This window comes from Gymnoscopelus braueri, assembly GCF_963280865.1.
Source record: "Gymnoscopelus braueri genome assembly, chromosome: 22".
Classification (NCBI taxonomy): domain Eukaryota; kingdom Metazoa; phylum Chordata; class Actinopteri; order Myctophiformes; family Myctophidae; genus Gymnoscopelus; species Gymnoscopelus braueri.
The window spans coordinates 10,559,326-10,568,646 of NC_137624.1; positions in this window are offsets into that span (position 1 = coordinate 10,559,326).

Consider the following 9,321-nt stretch of genomic DNA (forward strand, 5'->3'; position numbering starts at 1 on the left):
AAAAGTCAAGACAATAGATAAACAATGTATAGGAGACCCCCCTCCCCCCAACTATACACAACTTAAAAAAAAAAAAAAAAGGAATCTCTGACTATGTCTCAAGCCATTACAAAGTGATCATTTACAAGTGGCACTATGTATCTTTTTTTTAATGACTAAAATGTAATTGTGTCCAATCTGTATGGTAGAGTATGTAAATACAATAAGACATTTAGATCGTGCCAAAGGTCATGTCTCACCTAGACACAGGATTTGACTCAAATTCTGACCTGATGGTCAAGATTCAATTTATCCCCTGAGCAAGCAGGCAGGCTCTATTAGCTCAATGGTAAAAATGTCAGCACTTGCACAGGAAACCGGGTTAAATCCGGGGTAGAAGAGGAAAGTTACATAATGCAGCTTGCCCTTAACCCTCCAAAGCAGGGTATTCGGCTGGCATAAGATGTGAGAGAGAGATCAAGCAGAAAAGGCGGAGTAAATCAAACATGATGTGTCAAGATATACAACTCTGAACTCTGACTGATGAATAAGATGATGGCGTGGGAGTCTGGGAGAGAGATGTGGGGTTATTGCTGAGTCTAATGATCATTACAAGTTATTACAGCATATGCATAATATGGACAATAAAAATCTGCTGTTTAATGTTGATATGGCACACTGAATAACAAGAAAATAAAAACATGGCTCATGTCCAAAAGTTTGCCGACCTCTGCTCCAAAGGGGTTTCTTTCTTTCTTTCTTTCTTTCTTTCTTTCTTTCTTTCTTTCTTTCTTTCTTTCACTCTGTGCCCGGCTTCCCTCCACAAAACAGTGGTCAATTGTGTTCATATGTACTTCACCCCAGTGCCATCATTTAATTATTCTTAATAAAAAAGAAGGAAAAAATGTGCTGCTTCATTTCAACAGTTGTTGCAGAGTATGTTAGTGAGTTGATGTCATTCTCTTGATCTACAGTACCAAAATCACACTGTGCTGACATTTCCAGTAAATCCTCTGTAATATATGAATATCACCAATGTTGCGAATGGTCTGTCAGCAAGGCCTTGAGGCAGTTTAGTGAGGTATAACCTCACTAAACAAATAAAGGTTCCATTTTAATATCATTTTCAGATCAATAAAATGTGTTGCGTATTCCGCTGAAACTGGGTTTGGTCCAAATCATAATAAAACAGTGAACGTTTTAATCAAACTGAACTTTGTAACGTATATTAATAAAACGGTACATGATCTAATTACTGACTGCACTGCAAATGGCCTATATTCTATATTTCAACATATTTGTCAAATCAATTGTCTGTTTTTGTGACACTAGGGAGTTGATATAACTGTTTCACCTCTCTGATAAAGAATACACTTTTGCATCAAATGCACAGTATACGCAAATGAATACAAAATGCCCCTGGATTTGGACTTCCTTAAATGTAGGGCAACAGATAAGGACAAACTTCAGATATTTACATACTAGTCCATATCTAAACAACTATATCAGTTGCATTTTTTACATAATTATAAGGAAATTACTTCAAATGAGAAGTTCTGAATAGGAAGCTGTACAGAATTGCACAGTAATGACATCCCCAGTGGAGGAAATGACTAGTTGTACATACTGTAATGATAGTACTTGGTACATTATTGGCCTATAAATGTACATTGTAAATGTCTATTCAACTCTATTTGCAAGGCTCTGGAAGCCTTTCTAATGTCAACAATTAAATATATGAATCATAATATGAGCATCCCATTATGTGTTTATACAGCGTGAGTTTACCAAGGTGGACTCTTCCACTCCTGACATCACTAAACTGCTCATGAAAGTTGATATAATGTTGAAGATGTTTGAACTATTTTGTACTATTTTCTAAATGGTATGAAAGCTATTATAAAATACAAACTTACCACACTGAGACAATTATACCTGTCTGTTTAAGATTTCTTTCCTAGAAAAAAAAAGCAGAGAACTCTGAGTGCTCTGCCAAAACAAAGCAGGACACCAAGAAAGCTGAAACGTGACGATTCCACCAAACAGGGCACATTAAACACTGCAGGGTTTTTCAACACATAGATGTTTATTATATTTTTCTACACAACTGGTATTTTATTTTGACAGTGTTTAGATTTTGTAAACACACTGTTAATCAGAAACCTTTTTTTTCCCACTACACCAAATATCTTCCCAAAAAATATTGAGCTTGTAGATCCACTATTTTCGGAGAATGGTCACCCTGAATAGTGACGCTAGGGTTCGTGTGGTTAAAACTCTGACTGATGAAGCCAGGTCTGTCTCTCCACGTCCACAAAATGAATGTAGAGATTACCAACACCACTGTGCTGAATTGCTAGAATGTCACCAGAGCTCCTGTGTCTGGCACACTGTACCTGCTCCATTCTGCTAACCCAAGGCCAGAAATATAAACACTATCTATGATCATCAAGTCATTACAAATGGATCATTTAAAACTGCTGCAACTGTCCCTTCAACTGTTTCATTTTGTTGCATTGCATTGGTCTGGACTGGTCTTTAGTCCCCCACCATAGCCTCATGGACACCTATCCCACAGCCTGGAGGGATGGTGGGTCTGAGGTTATTAATTCACAAAAGAAAACAGTTGTCATACGGATACAAAATAAATAATCAGAAATGGAGTTCCTTGGCTTGCTGGCAGTGCACACGAGAAATATGATGCTGATCTGTGTAGGAGTTGACAGCAAACACATACACACACACACACACACACACACATACACACACATACACACACACACACACACACACACACACACACACACACACACACACACACACACACACACACACACACACACACACACACACACACACACACACACACACACACACACACGCTATCACAACTTAACTGTGTGTGTACACATGCATGCAAGTCATAGGTTTGCTGGTCATGTGGTCAGGTTTCTAAATGTATGTTGTGTTAATCAGACAGGCTTATGAACTTAGCGGTCTCTCTCTGCTAAATTGCTAAATTGGGCATTGGGTGTCAATTTCTTACTGATTGGAGACAAGAACCTGTCTATTATCTACTCAACCAATACAAATTATTGTGCTAAATTGTGATGAGAGTAGCCTAAATGTTAACCTCACAATGCCAAAAAAACAAACGTCTATTGCAAAGTTTTTGAAAAAAACGAGATTGGATGAGCAGCAGCAGCCACAGTATGTGTGTAATTGCACTTAAGTCCACGCACCCAAAGGTGCAGAACTCAACACCTGACAGAGAGACATTAAATATGATTTTCTGTATTTTTTATTAAAGAACAGCATGTACTTACAGTATATTCGGCCATCTGGCCTGGCTGAGACTAAAACGGAGGGAGAAAAAGAGGTAGCTGTTGTCAAGTGTGACAGTACAACACAGTCTTCACATTACTGACCAGAGTGCCTGAGGATAAGCTCATATATCTGCTAACATTGTCCCATTTAAAGGCCAGCTGCTTGCATTTACTTAATGGGAAGTTTGCACAACTGGTAGAAAAATAATACTTCACTATTCTTTCAAAGCATTCATCTTCATCTTCCTCTTTTGTGACTTTAAGTTTTCCAACAAGTTGTGACACATGCAGTTTGACACTGAACTACAATGTCTGAGGACGTGTATGTCAACACCGGGAGAGATATGGAGATGGAGGAGAGAGGAGAGAGAGAAGACAGAGAAGAGATAATAGAAGATATCTATCTCACTCCAGACGACCAAGACCCCATCTATGAGGCTGCAGACGACCTTGACTCTGGGACAAAGCAGGATGCTGGACAGGACAACACAGCACAAGAGCAGCATGGAGGTAAAAACGTAATAGTATACAAAGGTTAACTAACATATATATGGATGTTACACCAGGACAGTGTAGTGGTATCTGGAGAGTTTTGCCACAAAAGTATACCATCACAACTAGTTAAAAAGTGTTACTTATTTTAGATGTCTTAATTTGGGACAAATCTCTCAATCCTAAAATGAGTGTGATGATCAGTCTTAATGTTGGTGTTGTATGTTTTTCAGGCTCTGGAGATTCAAAGCAGAATCTCTACATAGCTGTTGCAGTGTGTGTTGGGCTGCTGTGTCTTCTCCTATTGGCTGGCATCATTATCCTGGTCATACTCTGTGAGTAGCATTCTGTAAACACTATCTCTTTACCTTAGATGGATGTTGATTGAAATACTTTGGGCTCTATTGTGAGGCAGGTGGATTGGTGTGAGGTTTGTAGTGGACGGGCATATTTAAAATGTTTGTAGGCAAAGTTTTTGCCTGCATGTGTGGTGTGTCAGGGACTCATCGTGCACAACATTTTGCCTTTCTGAGTCCAGTATTCTCAGAGCATACTCAGAGACTACAGCCCAAATTAAAGACAACATTTCTCATGGACATGTATGCACAAAATAAATAACTGCTGTATGGACCTCCTAGACCAGGGCTGTCAATGTGGTGGCCCGTGAGCCAAATACAGCTTGTGAAGGTGTCCAATCCGGCCTGTGAGAATATTTGTTGAACAAGAACAGTATGAATCTGTATCTGACCCCAGGCCATTCTCTCGTTTGGTGTCTGCCTCTACTGCTGCAGTAGCATGCAGCTTTGTTGTAGGCAGCCTATAGAAAAGAATAGACAGCAGTTATTGTCACTTCACTCCCCCAATCTCCCAAATATGCATTTGTCAACCCGTCTATCCCAGAGTGAGTATAGGTTGGTCTCAGAGCTGCGCAGTTCATTTCACCTCACTCTCCCTATTGCAAAATTGCATCCCGTGTCTAAAATGTATTATAACTACTTAAAAGGTATTATATTCCGCTTTTAACTCATAAATACTTATAATGCTTCATAACAAAGTAATCATGGTAAATTATAAAGCATTCTGTATAGTGACTTTTAAGGTCAAGCATTATAATACTTCATAATAATATTATAATGTAGCTTAATCATAGTTTCATTCAATAATTACATTCCTGAAGGCATAGGCAGACACTTTTTTGTGTTGTTCTTTCATACATTTAAGGCAATTTATATTTTACTTTAATTAAAGCACCCAATGACTACTTATAGTGACATTAAAATCATGCATTAAAAAAATCATTATAATGTATTACAATATATTGTTATAAAGCATTATGAGTATTTATGAGTTCTTATAACTATGATTATACAGTGTTATGAACAGATTATAATGCATCAGCTGATAAAGCATTATAGACATGTGAAGCATAGCAAGTGTTACCCCCTCCTAACACTGCTGATTCACCCTGCATTATTGCCTGTATCGTATCAGAAAGCCAAAATCGTATATTTGCCTTCAAATCAAAGATGCCTTTAGGCAGATAGTTATTTTGGAATGTAACAAGCATTCTGATAGGCTGAGGACATAATAAATAATGCAGGGTGAATCCGCAGTGTTAGAAGAGTAGATTTAGACAGATATAAATAAAGGCAGACTTAAGAAATTATGAAAACACACAAATTCAAAGGTTTACTACAAGTAAGACGCGCGAACGCTGGAAGCAAACGCAGCTCGAAAATATTGTGTATTTACGGACTTGTAATCCGTGTTATTTCACTGTGATGGGGGATGGTGTGTGTGTGTGTGTGTGTGTGTGTGTGTGTGTGTGTGTGTGTGTGTGTGTGTGTGTGTGTGTGTGTGTGTGTGTGTGTGTGTGTGTGTGGTGTTGCATTGCATTGTCTAAATTCCTGCACTCTGGCGCCCTCTACATAGGTACTGCATGCACACAGACAGACAGACAGACAGACATACAGACAGACACACACACACACACAACCCGAGCACGGTTTCATAGTATGCTCCACTTGCGCGGAGTCCGCTGCGTTCGCAAACACCCCTATAGACAACATTTCATGGACAGTCACATAGACAGGTATATGAATGGAAGAAAAAACAAAATAAAACTGCTGCATTGACCTCCTACAGTCAGATGTCTGCTCAGTGTTCATTATCTGTCCATGTAGACCCTGAGTTTTTGTCCACCTAGGAGGTCTGTACATCCGTCATTATGCAGAGGTCTGTTTATCATAATTAGCCCTGATCCCTCACACCTCACCACTTGGCCACAGTTCCTCCACCCTAAACACCAAATGTGTTTCACCACGCCCCACCTGCCATGACGTCTTTCTGCAATAGGTCCTTTTGTCTCGTTGTCACATGAAGATAACAATCAGAAGAAAGCTGATTGTAAAGATAATCTGTGTATTCTCCTTCTTACAGATTGTGTATTGATTAAAGAGAAAAACATCCTGCAGTCCAGTTTTGATCAGTTACAGACCAGACATGATGACAACATGACCGGACTGAATGACCAGTGGAATACTAGATTTGACACGTTACAGACCAGACTTAACAACACGACTGACAAGTTACAGGCCAGACTTAACAACACGACTGAACAGAACGACAAGTTACAGGACAGACTTAACGACATGACTGAACAGAACGACAAGTTGCAGACTGAACTGAAGAGGATTCTTTGTGGTCAGTGAGACGTCACTGTTTTTATACATTCTTATCATGTTGTTCATCATTTGTCATTAATCTGAGCACACAAAAACTGTTTCTAAAGTTATGTTTTGTTGTTAGAATCACATGGATTTACATTTGGTGATGGTGTGTGTTATTACATCTCTACTGAGAGGAAAACCTGGGAGGAGAGCAGAACATACTGTACATACATACAATCTGACCTGATGATCATAAACAGCACAGAAAAACAGGTGACGAAGTATGTGCGTGTGGGTGTGTGTGTGTGTGTGTGTGTGTGTGTGTGTGTGTGTGTGTGTGTGTGGGGGTGTGTGTGTGTGTGTGTGTGTGTGTGTGTGCGCGCGTGCGTGAGTGCGCACGTGTGTCCATTACTGCATGCTGTTACCGATTCCATTTTGTTGAGACAGAGACACACATGTGTTGTACATACAAACATCACACACATCTATTCAGTAACCAGCTGCTTTTCTGTCCAGGACTTTGTTCAAAGAGTTGTTAGCAGAAACACGAGTCGGTGGCTGGGATTGACTGACAGAGACGTAGAAGGAGTCTGGAAGTGGGTAGATGGAACACGACTGACCACACCAACGTAAGACTATACCTTGATTCTTCTACTCTTCATTTCATCAAACATTTTAACTACATTTCACATATTTCCTCCTCACATTCATGGTATTAAACGCTATAAAAAGACAATTATACTGTATCTGTTGTCTATTTCATTATCCAGTTAATGTATATGTAATACCTATAATATAATTTGAAGTCCTGATTAAAAAACAAAACATTTAGAGAAAAAAACATTCTTGTGAAGGTATTGTAATGATTGAAATGTTCCTACTTCTACAGGTTCTGGCGACCTGGGGAGCCTAATAACCATGGTGGAGAAGACTGTGCTGTGCTTATTTATGGAGCATGGTGCGACATATCATGTTCTGAGGATAAAGGTTTTATTTGTGAAATAGTTATGTAGTAGTATACATTATCTAGTAATAGTTATATGTATTAGTTATGTGATGTGATGTTACAACAAACACATAAACTGTACATGTACTGTATGTGTTTGTTGTAACATCACATGTTGCTTTGGTTGGTCTGCCTTGCAATTCTACTCAATATGCACTGTATATTACTTAACCACTTAACCCTCTATTCGTAGTAAAACGGACCAGAGTTACAATTGTACTTGGACCACTTTTTTTCAGTGTACGCTAAATCTCTTCACGACGCGATGTGAGCTTGTAGATCTGCTATTTTTGGCAAATGTTCTCCACAGAATAGGCATGCTGGGGTTCAAGAGGATAATTTATAATCATATTTTCTTTATTTAGTTAAAAGGAAAGCTATGTAATGTAACATGTAATAAATGAATGATAGCCATCTGTTTCATTTTAATACCACAGATAGATCAGTAAAGTGTTTTTGCATTCTGTGTTGTATTGTGATGAACTAGGTTTGGTCCAAATCTGTTTGTTAAAACAGTGAATGTTATACAGTAACATACATGAACACAAATTACTGACTGCACTGTAGATTAATGTTACATTTCAGAATGTATCAAATCAATGTTCTGTTTGTGACACCAGTGAGTTGATATAAACTGTTGCACCTCTTTAATAAAGAATACACTTTTTCAACAAATGTACAGTATGTACAAATTAATAATAATAAACGCCCCTGGGTTTGGGCTTCTTTAAATGTAGGGCAACAGATAAGGAACAACTTCAGATATTTGTATACTAGACAATATCTAGACAAATATATCAGTTGCATTTTTAAATATAATTATATGGAAATGACTTAAAATTAGAAGTTCTGAAAAGGCAGCTGTAATTGCACAGTGATGACATCACCAGTGGAGGACGTTACTAGTTGTAGGCCTGCATACTGTAATGATGGTACTTGGTACAATATTGGCCTATAAATGTATGTTGTAAATATCTAGCATTCAAGTCTTAAGCAATTACATGTATTAATGATATAAGTATTCTAGTATTTGTTTATAGGGTGTTTAGGTGAGTTTACCAGGGTGGACTTGTAACTGCTCTAAATATTGAATGATGGAGGTGCCATGGGGCAGATGTATAGCTGTTCAGCTGTTTGACAGATTTCTACTCTCCTCAATGAAACAGTTGAACTATTTTCTAATATTTTAAATGCTATTATAAAATACAAACCTACCACAATAAGGCATTTATACTGCCCTACAAAGCCAAAGTGCAGTAACTACAAAACATCTTTTAGCTGATAAATGGGTTTAAAGGTGTTTCAACTGGTGGTCAGCCAAAGGAGATATCGGCATATAAGTGATATTACACTAATTCTTTCTGTTCTTGAGGTAATTATTTATCCCCCAAAATCATAATTTGGCCTTTGGGATATACAAATAAGTCGGTGTCCAAAAACGTAGTTACTGCATTTGGCTTTGTATGGCAGTATACCTGTTGTCAATTACACTATCCAGTTAAGATTGCTCCCCCCAAAAATTGCCCTGAGTGCTCTGCAAAAAAAAGAAAGAAAAGTAGGACAACAAGAGAACTGAAACGCAACCATTCCACTAAACAAGGCATCATTCAGGTTTCAAGGTTTTTCAGCACATAAATGTTATGTTATGTTGTTATTCTTCTACAAAACTGGTAGTTTAGTTGTTCCATTAGTGTTTTTGAAACTGATAGTATAATATACTGAAAGTGTAATAGTATAATATGGAGTTAATGATGATGATTTTTCATTCTGTGGATCAATGGTTGGTGTCATTGAAGGCTGATAACTGTGACTATATATGCTACCACTTGGGAAGGGCTATCATGTTGAA